The sequence below is a fragment of the Acinonyx jubatus genome, chromosome B3 (assembly GCF_027475565.1).
Source record: "Acinonyx jubatus isolate Ajub_Pintada_27869175 chromosome B3, VMU_Ajub_asm_v1.0, whole genome shotgun sequence".
Lineage (NCBI taxonomy): Eukaryota > Metazoa > Chordata > Mammalia > Carnivora > Felidae > Acinonyx > Acinonyx jubatus.
In genome coordinates, this window is record NC_069386.1 from 58,025,881 (window position 1) to 58,041,427 (window position 15,547).

Below are 15,547 nucleotides of genomic sequence, written 5' to 3' on the forward strand. Positions count from 1 at the left end.
TTTTGATAGCTCAGAGCTACTTATCCTATAAGTAAGTAGATTTTGGATTATTTTCTCCTAAATGCCTCCACTAAAGCTTCAACGTTTTTCCCAATGCACAGTTGATGATTTTTCTGTTCATGACCCTTCCCCTTTAAGAATGCCATCTGTACACTGTGAACTTTTTCTAAGTCATTCATTAAAGATGCTAAACATGACCAGTCCCAAAACTAACCTCTTGTTCCCCACCATTTATTATAATTCTCCTCTGAGAAAGTAACCATGGTATGGTAAGAAAACCACTGAACTATGAACCACTGAATTATAAAACCAGAATTATGAACCAGAATTATAAAACCAGGTTTTAGTTCCAACTTCAGGTACTAGAGACCAGAGGTAAATCACTTTTAAAAATTTTAATTTTCTCATCTATAAAATGGAATTGCAAGTCCTATCTACCTTGGAGTTTAGCTATAAATATCAAACTTACCAGTCTTTTGACTCTATTATTCTCTATTCTTGCTGCCATTGTAAATACAGACCCACAGTTCTTGCCTAAATGTCTGCAGTAATGTATTTCCTAACTGATCTTGGTTTCATTTTCTTTTCTCTACAATCATCCTTTACTACACTCATGACTATCTTTTCAAAAAACAAATTGAATTATATTGTTCCCTATGACCTGCAAGGTGAAATCAAAACTCCTTAGTATGGCATTTTAGACTTAAGAGTCTGGCCCTAGAGAGCCCAGAAATAACCCCCCATATATGTTCAACAGGCTTTTCAATAAGAATGCTAAGACCATTCAATGGGGAGAATAATAATTTCTTCAACAAATGGTGTCAGGACAACTATATAACCACATGCAAAAGAATGAAGTTAAAAAAATAAATAAATAAAAAGAATGAAGTTAGATGCTTACCTTCTAAGGTAAGGAGAAAATTAACCACAAAAGAAAATTAACTCAAATGGATCAAAAACCTACATTTAAGAGCTAAAACTATAAAATTCTTAAGACGAAAACATAGGGATAAATCTTCATGATTTCTGATTTGGGAGCGGTTTTTTTTTTTAAGTGTTTTTCATTTATTTTTGAGAGAGAGAGAGAGAGAGAGAGAGAGAGAACATCAATGGGGATGTGGGGACAGAAGATCCAAAGCGGGTTCCATGCTGACAGCAGCAAGCCCGATGTGGCACTCAAACTCACAAACTGTGATATCATGATTGGAGCTGAAGTCAGACACTCAAACAACTGAGCCACCCAAGTACCCCTGGGAGTGGTTTCTTAAATATGACAACAAAAGCATAGGCAACAAAAGAAAAAATAGATACAATTGAATTGCATCAAAATTAAAAACTTTGGTGGGGTGCCCGGGTGTCTCAGTTGGTTCAGTGTCAGGCTCTTGATTTCAGCTCAGGTCATGATCTCATGGTTTGTGAGTTCAAGCCCTGTGTCAGGTTCTGTGTGGACAATGAGGAGCCTGCATGGGATCCTCTCTCTCCCTCTCTTCCTGCCCCTCCTCTGCTCAGGTGCACACAAGGGTGCACATGCACTTGTACTTTCTTTCTCTCTTAAAATAAATAAGTGAACTTAAAAAAAAATTTTAACTGGGGTACCTGGGTGGATCAGTCAGTTGAGCATCCAACTCTTGATTTTGGCTCAGGTCATGATCTCACAGTTGATGAGATCAAGCTCCACATCAGGCTCTGTGCTGACAGCACAGGGCATGCTTGGGATTCTCTTTCTTCCTCTCTCTCTGCCCCTCCCCCACTCATGCTTTTTTTTCTCTCTCTCTCAAAAATAAATAAACTTAAAAAATAAATTTTAAAACTGTTGTGCATCAAAGGATGGTATCAACAGAATGAAAAGATAATGCACAGAAGGGAGAAAATATCTGCAAATATATATCTGATAAGGGTTTAATATCTAGAACATATAAAGAACTCCTACAACTCAGCAAAAACAAATAATCTAATTAAAAATGGGCAAAGGACTTGAACAAACCCTTCTCCAAAGATAAAAATGGCCAAGAAGCACATGAAAAAATATTCAACATTGTTAGACATTAGAGAAATGCAAATCAAAAGCACAATGGGTACCACTTCATATCCAGTACGATGGCTATTATCAAAAACAAAACAAACAAACAAACAAACAAAACATGTGTTGATGAGGATAAATAAACTGGAACCTTTGTGCATTGCTAGTGACCATGTACACTGGTTGCAGCTACTGTGAAAAACAGTTTGGTGGTTTCTCAAAAAGTTAAACATAGAATTACCATATGACCCACCAATTCCACTCCTAGGTAAATACCCAGAAGAACTGAAAACAGAGATTCAAACAGATACTTCTATACCAATGTTCAAAGTAGTATTATTATTCACAACAGCCAAAAGGTAGAAACAACTTAAGTGTCCATCAACAGATAATGTATAAACAGAATTATATATGGTAACATTACTCCGCCATAAAGAGGAATGAAGTTCTGATACATGCTACAACATGGATAAACCTTGAAAACATTATGCTAAGTGAAATAAACCAGACAGAAAAGGACAAATATGGTATAATTCCAGTTACATGAAGTATCTGGAATACACAAATTTAGAGAGACAAAAAGTAGAATAGAGATTACCAGTGGCTGGTATATGGGAACAGTTATTGCTCTGATGGGTGCAGAGTTTTGGTTTGGGATGGTTTAAAAGATCTAGAAATAGGGGCGCATGAGTGGCTCAGTTGGTTAAGTGTCGGACTTTGGCTCAGGTCATGATCACGCTCTCAGTTTGTGGGTTTGAGCCCTGCATCAGGCTCTCTGCTGTCACTACAGAGCCTGCTTCGGATTGTCTCTCTCTCTTTCAAATAAAACATTACAATAAAAGTTCTAGAAATAGATAGTGGTAATGGTTATACATCATTGTGAAAGTACTTAATGTCATTAAATTGTAAACTTAAAAATGGTTAAAATAGTAAATTTTGTTATATATATTTTACCACAATAAAAAAAAAATGTTAATAAAGGGTCTGGCCCTAAACACCTTCATCTCCAGCCACAAATTTCCTTCCTTCTCACCACCATGTACCTCACATGCCATTCTCCTATTGAACTGCCTGACCTGTGAAGGTACAATAGACTTTCAATCTTTCCTGCCTTCATTTATGTTCCTTTTGTCTTTCCCCCTTTCTAAGTTTAGTGAACTACTCTTTATCCATTAGGATTTATCTTCAGTGAATCCTTTCTTTCTTCACTTCCTGAGCAGTTAATCAATTATTCTTTTGTACTTTCAAATCCCTTTGTAAATAGTTCGATCATAGCATTAATCATGCATTATGGATTATTTCTCTATGTGCATCTCCCCCATTAGATTGAGTTCCTTAAGGACAAGTATTGAATTTTATCATCTTTCTATGCCTAGAACCTAGCACATGGAAGATACTTTCCCAAATAAATGACTTCTGCATGTAACATAATTTTGAAAAATCAGAAAGCACTATGTCAGTAAAATGACTTATTTCATTTTACCATGTGTGAATTTATTTCAAGTTAGCTTCCAGTTTATGAAACAAGTCCCTGAAGATATGCAATATATAATAATTTTTTTCACTATATTCCCACTAAATTAATCCCAAGGTTTTCTTCTATTCATTTGAATATTAAATTGAACCAGAAAAATATTTTTGGGTTTCTACATGAACAAGATATTAATCTAAAGTACTAGCATACATTACAAAGACACATTCTATGCATGTTAGAAAGACAGGGTTCATAATGAGTAGTTTTACGTCAGAATATTTTGATCACGCCTTCCAGAAAGTAGTGTAATCAGATATGTGGATAACATCTATGGTAGCCCCAGCACATATTCATGCACACTTTAGCTAAGAGGCAGTACAAACTGCTGAATCAATCATCAAATATTTACTTATTTAAATATTACACACATAGGGCACAGTACCAAATATATACATGTTTACATGCTTTACAGATTTTTATAGTGAAGAAATTCACAATATAAAGTTGGAAAACACACACACACACAAAGAGATGCAAAATAAAAGATGCAGTATAAATGTGCAGATATGGTCATCCATTCAGTAATTATTTATTAACTGGGTATAAACCAGGTACTCTAAACATAGCAGATAAAGAGAGATGGACCCTGCCCTCAAGAATCTTAAACATGTATAGGGGTACCCAGGTGGCTCAGTTGGTTAAGTGTCTGACTTCAGCTCAGGTCATGATCTCACCATTGGTGGTTTCAAGCCCTGCACCAGGCTCTGTGCTGACAGTTCAGCTCCCTGTCTCTCTGCCCTCCCCTGCTCACACTCTGTCTCTCTTTTCTCAAAAAAAAAAAAAAAAAAAAAAAAAAAAAAAAAATCTTAAACATCTATTAAGTAATGTTATGCCAAGAACCGTGTGAATACAAAGATGAATAAAACATATAGCCATGCCTGGCTCACAATCTAGATATGGAGAGACAATTACAAATAAATAATTATGGCAATTAATACTGACAACTTTCTCTCAAAACTCTTTCCCTTGGCCTACATATGACACCACAGTATCTGGGGCTTTTTCTTCCTTTCTGTCTGGCTACTCTTTCTCAATCATTCAAACCTGCTCCTCCTCTACTATCCCCTTATCTGACGCAAAGCTCTGTCTTACATATGCACCATTTTATTCTACAACCTACCATTCCTATGACATCAACAACCATAACAGATTTAAATCTGTCCCTAGCCTATCCTTTCTATTGAGATCCAGAAATATATTTCCAATTACTTACTTGATATTTCACAGATTCCTCAAACTCAACTTACCAAAGTTTGTACTTTTCTGGAACTAGCTTTTTTTTTTTTTTTTAATGTTTTATTTATTTTGAGAGAGATAGAGAGAGAGAGAGAGGGAGAGAGAGAGGGAGAGAAAATCTCCAGTAGGCTCCAAGCTGTCAGGGCAGAGCCCAACACAGGGGTCAATCCCAGGAACCGTGAGATCATGACCTGAGCCGAAAACAAAAGTTGGACATTTAACTGACTGAGCCACCCAGGCGTCCCTCTCAAAGTAACTTCTTTTTTTTTTTTAAGTTTATTTTCTTTTTTTTGAGAGACAGAGACAGTGCAATTTGGGAAGGGGCAGAGAGAGAGGTAGAGAGAGAGAGAATCCCAAGTAGGCTCCACACTGCCAGTGCAGAGCCCGACACAGGGCTCAAACCCATGAACTGTGAGATCATAACCTGAGCAAAAACCAAGAGCCAGACGTTTAACTGACTGAGCCACCCAGGCACCCCTCAAACTAACTTCTAATCTAAGGTTCCTACCTCAAGTCATAGCACCACCATCTGGTGGGTTGCACAAACCAATTATCAAGGGATCCATCTTTGAATGTCCATCGCATATCAAATATATTACAAAATTTTAACTCTATTTCTATGCTTTAATAACCCAGTGTTTCTCCATCAAGGTGCTACTGACATTTGAAGCAGGACAGTTCCTCATTGTTGGGACTCTCCCTCCCATTACAGAACATCTACCATTCCTAGTTCCATGTCTAAATGCCATTAATGCTCCCCCATCATTAGCACTAACAAAAATGCTCCCTGAGGCTTGTATTGACCAGGTTAAGAATTGCACTTTGTTTAGTTAAAGACTCCATTATGTCTTACCTGCACTACTTAAAAAAAAATTATTTTTAAGTTTATTTATTTATTTTGAGAGAGAGAGAGAAAGAGAGAGAGAGCACATATGCAGGTGAGGGGCAGAAAGAAGGAGAGATAGAATCCCAACCGTGAGTTCATGAACTGAGCTGAGATCAAGAGTCAGATGCTTCACCAACTGAGCCACCCAGGTGCCCCTAAACAAAATTTTAAATAAAAACCTTGTAATTATTTCCATTACATAATTATCTTCCCTCCGATAAATTATCTATTCTGTAGCCAGAGTAATCTTTTAAGCTCAATCTGATCAAGTACTCAAAACTCTTGATGCTTCGGGTCTTAGGAGAAAGCATTTAGTCTTTCGCCATTAAGTATATGTTAGCTGTGGGGCTTTGATAGATACCCCTTATGAATTTGAGGAAGTTTCCTTCTATTCCAATTTTGCTTAGAGTTTTTACAACAAATGGGTATTAAACTTTGTCAAATGCATTTTCTCCAAGATTATCCAGTCTCACCAATTTTATTTAATGTACTAGAGGTCCTAGCTGGTGCAATAAGACAAGGAAAAATAAAATAAAAACCATCCAACTGGCAAGGGGGGGAAACTGTCTCTATTTGTAGATAACATGATCATGCATATAGAGAATTCTACAGAATCTACAAAAAAAGCTACTACTAATGAGTACTGCAGCCTTTTTTTTTTTTGGTAGATTCCTTAGAATTCCTTAGATTCCATTAATACTACAATTAATGAGTTCTAGTGCAGCAAAATGATCAATATACAAAAATTAAGAGCATTTCTACACACTTGCAAAGAACAAGTAGAAAACTGAATAAAAGATATAATTCCATTTTTGATAGCATCAAGTACATGAAATACTTAGAAATAAGTATAGTAAAATATGTAGGAGTCCTAAATACTGGGAATTTTATATAAAACGTTGCAAGAATTTAAAGAAGGCTAAAAAATAGAGAAACACCATATACATGGATTGAAATATTCAATATTGAATTAAGATTCAATTCACTCCAAATTGATTTATAGATTTACTGTGGGTTGAACTGTGTCCCCAAAAGGGTTGAACTCCTAACCCTCCAGTACCTTTGAATGACCCTTACTTAGAAACAGTCATTGCAGATGTAATCAAGTTAAAATGAAGTTATACTGGATTAGGATAGGCTTTAATCCATTATGACCAGTATCTTTATAAGAAGAGAAAACAGATTAGGGAAGAAAACACCATGTAAAACAACAAAGACACACAGACATATTGGAAAGACAGCCATAGAAGATGGAGACAAGAGACCAGAGTTACGCTGCCACAACCCAAGGAACCCTTGATGTTATCAGAAGCTAGAAGAATCTTACCCCTAGAGGCTTCAGGGGGAGCACAACCCTGCCAACACCTTAATTTTGGAATTCCATTCTCCAAAACCATAAGATAACAAGTCTGTTGTTTTAAGCCATCCAGTTTGTGGTACTTTGTTACAGCAGCTCTGGGCAACTAATACACATAGTAAATGCTCAAAATTTATTTAATTTGTTGGAGAGATAAGTTCTCTTATATAATATTATATAATTTTATTTTATATATGTAATTTTATATATTTTTAAACACATGTATAAAATACTGTGTGCCAATATAGTTTACTGGAAAGAACAAGTGTTGTTAGAATCAAACAGACCTGAATTTAGAATTCTGCCCTTCTTTTATCTCTCTTAAGCCTGTTTCTTCATTCATAAAATGAGGAGGATCAATGAAATAAAATATGTAAAAGTCTGTCCACCAGTACAGAGTTTGCCATTTTATAATGTTAGTTCCTTTCTTTTCTGGGTACAGTGGTACAGTTAGTCTTGAAGAAATTTGGTCTTGTATTGCTTTCTTCAAAAACCCAAATATATTAATTAAATTGACAAAAATGTATTGAGCACTTACTATATACTAAGATCTTAGAAAACTGTCCCTACTTTTCTTTTTTGTCTCCCTTTCTTATTTTCGTATTTCTTTCAATTTGCTCCCATGTTAATTATATTGATTCTTGAAAATTGATGGCTAGGATTTAGTTATGCAGAGAAAAGGTAAAAGGACATTCAAGAGCTTCCTTCTACCCAATTCATAGAGGAAAAGAAACAATTCTTAGTGTAGCATGTAGTATCTGTCCTCTGAGTGATAAGGAGAACTTTGTGAACTGTGACTTCATTAAGCAAGAACTATTTTTTGTGGCTGAAGACCTAAGGTTTCCCCATTTTAGCCTCTTCCTTGGAAGAAAATTAACATTTCCTTTGACTGAAAATCCAGCATTCCCTCTAGGCACAGTCTAGTTATGCAGTATATTTCAGTTTCCCACAGTGCTTCAAGGTTCTCTTTCTGACTCCTAACTAACTTTATCTAACTTTCTTACCCTATTTTTTCCTGGTCAGGTAGCTCCTCCTTTGAACAATGTTGCCTCAGTTGCCTTCCATGCCTGATTCTTTCTCTCTGGCAAACTAGGTGCTTCCCCCCAAGGATGACTTCAAAACTTATCTACAGGAAGCATTTTTGTATTTAATATAAAATGATGTACTTGTACCTTATAATTTCAATCCTATATATCTAATTTAAATTCACCTTGAGGCAAAATTTTTTCCCATTTGATGATTAACTAAAGCCTCTTCAACTAACATTTTTCACTTTTAAACTAGACTCTCTTTAGCAATTTTGTACTGATCTGTCCTTCCTTCTTGAAACTTTTATTCCTTAGCTTCAATAACACCCATTTTCTCTCATCCTAACCCTCTCCTATTCAATGTTTATATACTCTGTACTTCCATCTTTAACCCTAATTTCATTTATTCATCAAATGTTTGAGTTTCTTTTGGGGGGCAGTACCTATGCTACGTACTGTGGATACAGCAGTGAATGAGAGACAGACACAGTATACGTGATTAGAGAGCTTACAGTTGAGCAGGGACTATGAGGGGAAGACCTAACCCAAACTAAGGGTTTGGGGGAAGACATTCTTGAGAAAGACAGTTTTAGCTGAGTCCTAAAAAAAAAGATGAGGCTGAAATGAGGTAAAGAAAGAGACAGAGGTTTGGAGGAATAAGAAGCTTAGAACAGATGAGAAGACAGTTTTGAATAGAGGACACTGAATGTTTCAAAGCAGAATAGGAAAAGCCCTGGAGGTTTCAGGATGTAAAAGTTCAGTATGTGCACTGGAGGGAACTAAAGGGAGAATTAATAATATTTGAATGCTGGAGTGCAAGGCTAGAGTCAGACTGTAAAAAGATTTGTAAGCTATGTTAAGAGCAATAGGAAGGCATTGACTGGCTTCTTGCCCTCCTTTTATGACATGTCTTATTCATTCATTCATTTACATATTTATGTATGTATGTATTTATTTTATTAATTTTTTTTGAGAGAGAGGGGGAGAGGGGGAGAGGGGGAGAGGGGGAGAGGGGGAGAGGGGGAGAGGGGGAGAGGGGGGGAGAGGGAGAGGGGGAGAGGGGGGGAGAGGGAGAGGGGAGAGGGGGGGAGAGGGAGAGGGAGAGGGAGAGGGAGAGGGAGAGGGAGGGAGAGAGAGAGAGAGAGAGAGAGAGAATGCATGGAGGTAGCAGAGAGGAGCAGAGGGAAAAAGAGAGAATCTTAAGCAGGCTCCAAGCTCAGCAAAGAGCCCAACATGAGACTCAATCCCATGATCCTGGGATCACAGCCTGAGCCGAAATGAAGAACTGGATGCTCACAACTGAGCCATCCAGTCATCTCCACGACATGTTTTAATTATCTTTAAACAACTTCACTGCCCTATAATTTACGTACCACAGATTGCATCTATATAAAGCATATAATTTGATGACAGGTGACAGCTTTATACAACTGTGTAACCACTACTACAATCAAGATAGAAAACATTTTTACCACCCCCTCAAAGTTTCCTTTCATTCCTTTGTCATCCATTCCTCCACCTCTGACCTCAGGTGACAACTGTTCTGTTTTCTATCACTATAGATTAGTTTCCTTTTTCTACAATACTTATATAAATGGAATCATAAGTATGTACTGTTCTATGTTGGGCTTCTTTCAGCATAATGGTTTGGGGATTCATCTGTATTGTTGAGTGTATCAGTAATTCATTCCTTTTTATTGCTGAGTAATATTTTACTCTCCAGATTTATCACATTTTGTTCATCTATTCACCTGCTGATTGACATTTGGCTTTTTCTAGTTTAAGGCTTTTGTTAATATAGCTATTGTGGATGTTTGTGTATAATTTTTTTGTTGTGTGGTCATATGTTTTTATTTCTCTTGGGTAAATATCTAGGAGTGGAATGGGCTGGGTCATATGGTAAGTATATAATTAACTTTATAAGAAACTGCTAAGCAGTTTTCCAAAGTGGTTGTACACTTTTATACTCCCACCAGCAATGAGAATTGTAGTTGTTCTACATCCACACTAATACTTAGTATTGTAAGTCTTTTTTACTTTTTTTTTTTTATGGTGAAAAAGGTTATATTTAGATTTAGCCAGCTGGACTCAATTTAGATGATCCCAATTTTGTTGGCAACATCCAAACCATTATAGTCAGGAGCCAGTTGAACATATGCCTTCTTTTCTCCATCGGGCCTGATTATCAGAGTGTTGACCTTGGCCACATCAATGTCACAGAGCTTCTTCACAGCCTGTCTGATCTGGTGCTTGTTGGCCTTGACACCCACAATGAACACAAGTATGTTGTTGCTTTCTATTTTCTTCATGGCTGACTTGGTAGTCAGGGGGAACTTGATGATGGCATAGTGGTCAGCTTGTTTCTCCTGGGGGCTCTCTTTCAAGGATATTTCAGCTGTCTTTGGAGATGCAAGGTCTTGGGCCACTGAATGTAGATGATGTGCAGATCTTTTTTGCGTGTGACTATGGACGCCTTTCAGCACTGCTATCTTGGCCTTCAAAGCCTTTGCTTTGGGTTCAGCTTTGGAAGAGGCAGGGCTTCCTTCATCACCTTTGGCACCATCCTTGAGAAAAGACTGTAAGTCTTTTTAATGTAGGTCATTTTAGGGGTGCCTGGGTGGCTTAGTCGGTTAAGCATCTGATTCTTGATTTTGGCTAAGGTCATGATCTCACAGTTCATGAGTTTGAGCCCCACATCAGGCTCTGCACTGATAGTGAGGAGCTTGTTTGGGATTCTCTCTCTCCCTCTCTCTATGCCCCTCACGTGCGCACTCTCTCTCTCAAAATAAATAAATAAACTTTTAAAAAAGTGTAGGCCATTTTAATGGGTATAGAGTAGTGCCCCACTGTGGCTTTAATTTGCATTTTCTTGGTGACTAATGACATTGAGCACCTTTTCATATGCTTATTTGCCATCACCAGTCTTCTTTGATGAAAAATCCATTCAAATCTTTTGCTCATTTTTAAAAATTGGGTTGTCTTATTTATTTATTTATTTATTTATTTATTTATTTATTTATTATTGAAGTATAATTGACACATAATGTTACATTAGTTTCGAGTATATAACATAATGATCAGGACAATTATGCTGTGTTCATGACAGGTATAGCTACCATCTGTCACCAAACAATGCTATATAACACTACCATTGACTATATTCCCTATACTGTACTTTTTAATCCCTTTGACTTATTCATTCCATAACCAGAAGTGTACCTCCCACTCTTCTTCACCCATTTTCCCCATGGGTTATCTTCTTTTTATGGAGATTTAGGAAGTTTTTATACATTCTTAAATAATTTTTCTGTCTGTTAAATATACTGTGAATATGTCTTCCAATCTGTGTCTTGCTTTTTTTCTTTTAAAAAATAGTGCTTTTTGAGTTTTTAATTTTGATGGACTGATTTACCAATATTTTTCCTTACGTTCATGCTTTTTGTGCCCTCAAAAATCCATTCCTATCCTAAGTCACAAATATTTTCTCTTGTGTTAACTTCTAAAAGATTCATAGTTTCACCTTTTACATTTAGGTCTGTGATTCAAGTTAATTTTGTATATGTTGTAAGGTGGCAGTTATTGTTCTTTTGTTTCCCCATTCCAACTTTGTTCTTTTTTTTTTTTTTTTTTTTTTTTGTAAACTGCTTTGGCTATTCTATGTTGTTTGCATTTTCAGATACATTTTATTTAAAAAAAAATTTTTTTTAACATTTATTTATTTTTCAGACAGAGAGAGAGCATGAACGGGGGAAGGTCAGAGAAAGAAGCAGACACAGAATCTGAAACGGGCTCCAGGCTCTGAGCTGTCAGCACAGAGCCCGACGTGGGGCTCGAACCCACAGACCACGAGATCATGACCTGAGCTGAAGTCGGATGCCCAACCGACTGAGCCACCCAGGTGCCCCTTCAGATACATTTTAGAATCAGCTTGTCAGTTTCAATAACAAAAAGTCTGCTGGAGTTTTTATTGACGCTTGTATTAGTTTTTTCCTAGCGTTGTCATAACAAAGCACCACAAACTCAGTGGCACTTAAAACTTAAAACAAATGAAATTTATTTCCTCATAATTCTGGAGGCTAGAAGTCTAAAATTAAGAGGGCCACACTTTCTCTTTGAAGATTCTAGGGAAAGATCCTTTCTTTCCTTTTTCTTAGCTTCTAGTGATTGCTAGCAATCCTTGTCATTCAAGGATTATAGATTTATCACTCCAGTCAAGGCCTCCATCAATTCATGGCCTTCTTTTCTGTGTGTCTTTGTGTAACCATGTCCAAATACCCTCATTTGGATACAAGGATACAAGGATACAAGACATTGGATTAGGGTCCACACTAATCCAGTAACCCATAACACTATGTATCAGCACTATGGACTATTAAGAACCCACAGGAAGGGCACCTGGGTGGCTCAGTCGGTTAAGCGTCTAACTTTAACTCAGGTCATGATCTCATAGTTCATGGGTTCGAGCCCCGCACCCAGGCTCTTGCTGACAGCTTGCAGCCTGGAGCCTGCTTTGGATTCTGTGTCTCCCTCTCTATCTGCCCCTCCCCCACTTGCACTCTGCCTCTCTCAAAAATAAATAAGCATTGAAAAAAATAAAGAGCCCATAGGAAAAAAATTTTAATCTGCTCCTTCCTCAAGGAACTTAAAATTTTGTTGAGAAGACAACGTTAACATACAAGAAACTACTAGTGAAAATGAAAAACAAAATAAATAGTGTGGCTCAGTCAGTAAGTGTAAAGAGTGTATAAGGAAGGAAAAGCATGCCCTGGGTCAGAAGTCTCGGACATAGATCAAAAGCTGGGCAAAAGATGATAGAATACATACACAGAAAAGAGGTAAGAGACTAAGAAAAGGAACAAAAGTACAAAAAACAGGAATTAACATGACACAGAAAGGCAGGTGGGAAGACAAAAGTAAGCAAAACAACATGTCTGTATCACACTTTGAGTCAGGAGATAGTGGGAGACAAGGTAGTTAAGGCCACTTCATGGAAGACATTAAAGGTTAGACATCATAATTAATGCAGTGATATAAGCCCTCTGAAAGTAAGGTTTGAGGAAGATCAGATTTGCTTAAGGGAGAGAACAGAATGAAAGAAATAGAGACCTAGGCAAGGAGACTAGTTAGGAAGCTACTGCTGCTTCCTTTTCAATCAATTCTCTATTCTGCTACCAGAGTGATGTTTTTTAGCTCAATTTGATCAAGGAACTCCTCTGTATGTTGAATCACTGAATATGAGATGCTAGGAATCAAAGACGACACCAAAATTTCTAACCTCTGTCTTTTTTTTTTTTTTTCCTAACTTCATTCTCAATAATGGTTGCATGATCAAGAAAGTATAAAAGGAATATAGTTTGGAGAGGAAGTATGAATTTGTATGGTTTATGAATAATTTGAAGTAGCAATTAAATTACAGCTAGAATTTGGCAGATTATGACTGGTGAAACAGAGGCAAAGGCAGGAATTACCAGAGGCAGCATGTTAAAAGAACTGTAGAAGGCTGATCCTTAAATCACAGAGGAACAGGCAGGCCTCCAGGGAGCCTGTTAAGGAAAATATGGGAGGAGTGAACTAAGCCTAACTAAAAATGGACCAGGAAATGGGGTAGGAGAAAAAGTCAAACAACCAGGACCAAAGGGTGAGGCAGGTAGGCTGGAGGTGGGACAGGATGTTGGGCAGGAACTCTCTTCATCCTGGAGAGAAGGCAGGGTGTAGCTGTGGAATAAGGAAGTAGATATGGAATAATAGTGGCTAATACAACACTTACTAAACATTTCTTTCTTTTTCTTTCTATCTCTCTTTCTTTCTACTATATAGTAGGCATTATTCTGAGCATGGTAATGATTTATTCATTTAAACTTTTAAGAATGAGAGGTAATTATTATTGTCCTCATTTTACAGATGAGCAAAGTGAGACACAGAGACATTAAGTCATTTGCTCAATGTTATACACATACTAAATGGCAGTGCCAAGAGTCGAGTCCACAGTTCCACAGTAATAGACATCCACTGTGCCAAGGTTTTACATATACACATTTCGTATGTGTCTGAGCATTGTACACACACACACACACACACACACACACACACATGCTAAGGATATTTTTTGGAGGAAAAAAAAGTAATATGTTTCTCATCCTCCTTTCTGGCACATTACCTTTTCCCTATTTAAACAAAGGTATATACTGCCTCAGGGAAGATTGTGGTTGTTAAAGGGAAAAGAGACTATTTATTATTCCACTTCAAACCTCAAAACTGACTTTTTATTTTGCATTTGTAATAATGCAACAATTTGGGGGAGGTCTGTTTCTACATTATAATGACTCCTTTTAATTATCAAGAACTTGACTTGGCTCATGTGGACCATACAGCTTTAATGTAAATTATACATTGGAAGAATTCAAGTTCAGATCAGAAAAATGCTCTTACACACAGGAAGGAGAAGGAAGGCCCTTTCTGACACAAAGAGGAAAAAAAGGCATTGTGCGTGTCACAGATTCCCCCCAAATCCATATATTGAAGCCTCAAATCCCAGAACCTCAGAATGTAACCTATTTGGAAATAAGGTCTTTAAAGAGGTGATTAAGTTAACATGAGGTCATTAGGGTGGGGCCCTAAACCCACTGTGACTGGTGTCCTTCTAAGCAGAGGAAGAGATGCCAGGGATTCGTGTGCAAAGGGGAACAAACATGTAATAACAGAACAGCAAGAGGCAGCCATCTGTAAGCCAAGGAGAGAGGGCCCAGACGAAACCAATCTGTTGTACTTCAACCTTGGACTTTCAGACTCCAGAACTGTGACAACATAAATTTCTGTTGTTTTTACCAATCCAGTCTGTAGCATTGTATATGGGAGTCCTAGCAAACTAATACAACCCTCTAGGGGGGACTCCTTTAGGAGAAGGCAAAAAATAAGATAAAATATGGGGGAATCCCAGAGAAGTAGGGCTTGCTTCTTACTTCACTGGACAACTTAAGCTCCCTTAAGTTATTTCTGTATTCTAACAGGTTGAAAATGGCAGGATAGTATAATAAATTGGAAGAAGTCCAACATCACCTTTCTAATTCCTTTGGAGCAGGGATTCCTAGATTTCCAAAGCTAGCCTGACAGTAGCAGTGAGCACACCTAGCACCTAGATCTTAGTCTCTAATACTATTTTCCAATAAAAGGAACAAAGACTCCTTGGAGAAATTGCTGATTCTAGGACTGGGGCAGGAAATATATAAGATGACCTGGAAGCATCTTGTAGTGCCAGAAAGCAAGTAGGGAGCATGTCACAGTGATGGGTATTATGTCAAAAGGGATACAGAAGGCAACTCAAAGAACTCCCAGTGGTAAAAATTATAACAATTTGAGCAAAAGAATAAATACAATGGCATTGGATTATAACTTAAAGTATAAAATAAATATCCATGAGTCCATACTAATATAAATAAATGATTGAATAAATTAATAAATGAAGGAAAAGAGACAAAGGTCCACACAG

The 15,547-nt window shown here is 37.2% G+C and overlaps 1 protein-coding gene and 1 pseudogene across 3 annotated transcripts in view; both read right to left on the reverse strand.

Annotated features, from left to right (window-relative positions):
* The window catches only part of GOLM2 (golgi membrane protein 2), a 105,388-nt gene that overhangs the window by 83,928 nt on the left and 5,913 nt on the right, over window positions 1-15,547 (reverse strand). The window lies entirely within an intron of this gene.
* Window positions 9,146-12,334, reverse strand: LOC128315958 (60S ribosomal protein L23a-like; annotated as a pseudogene).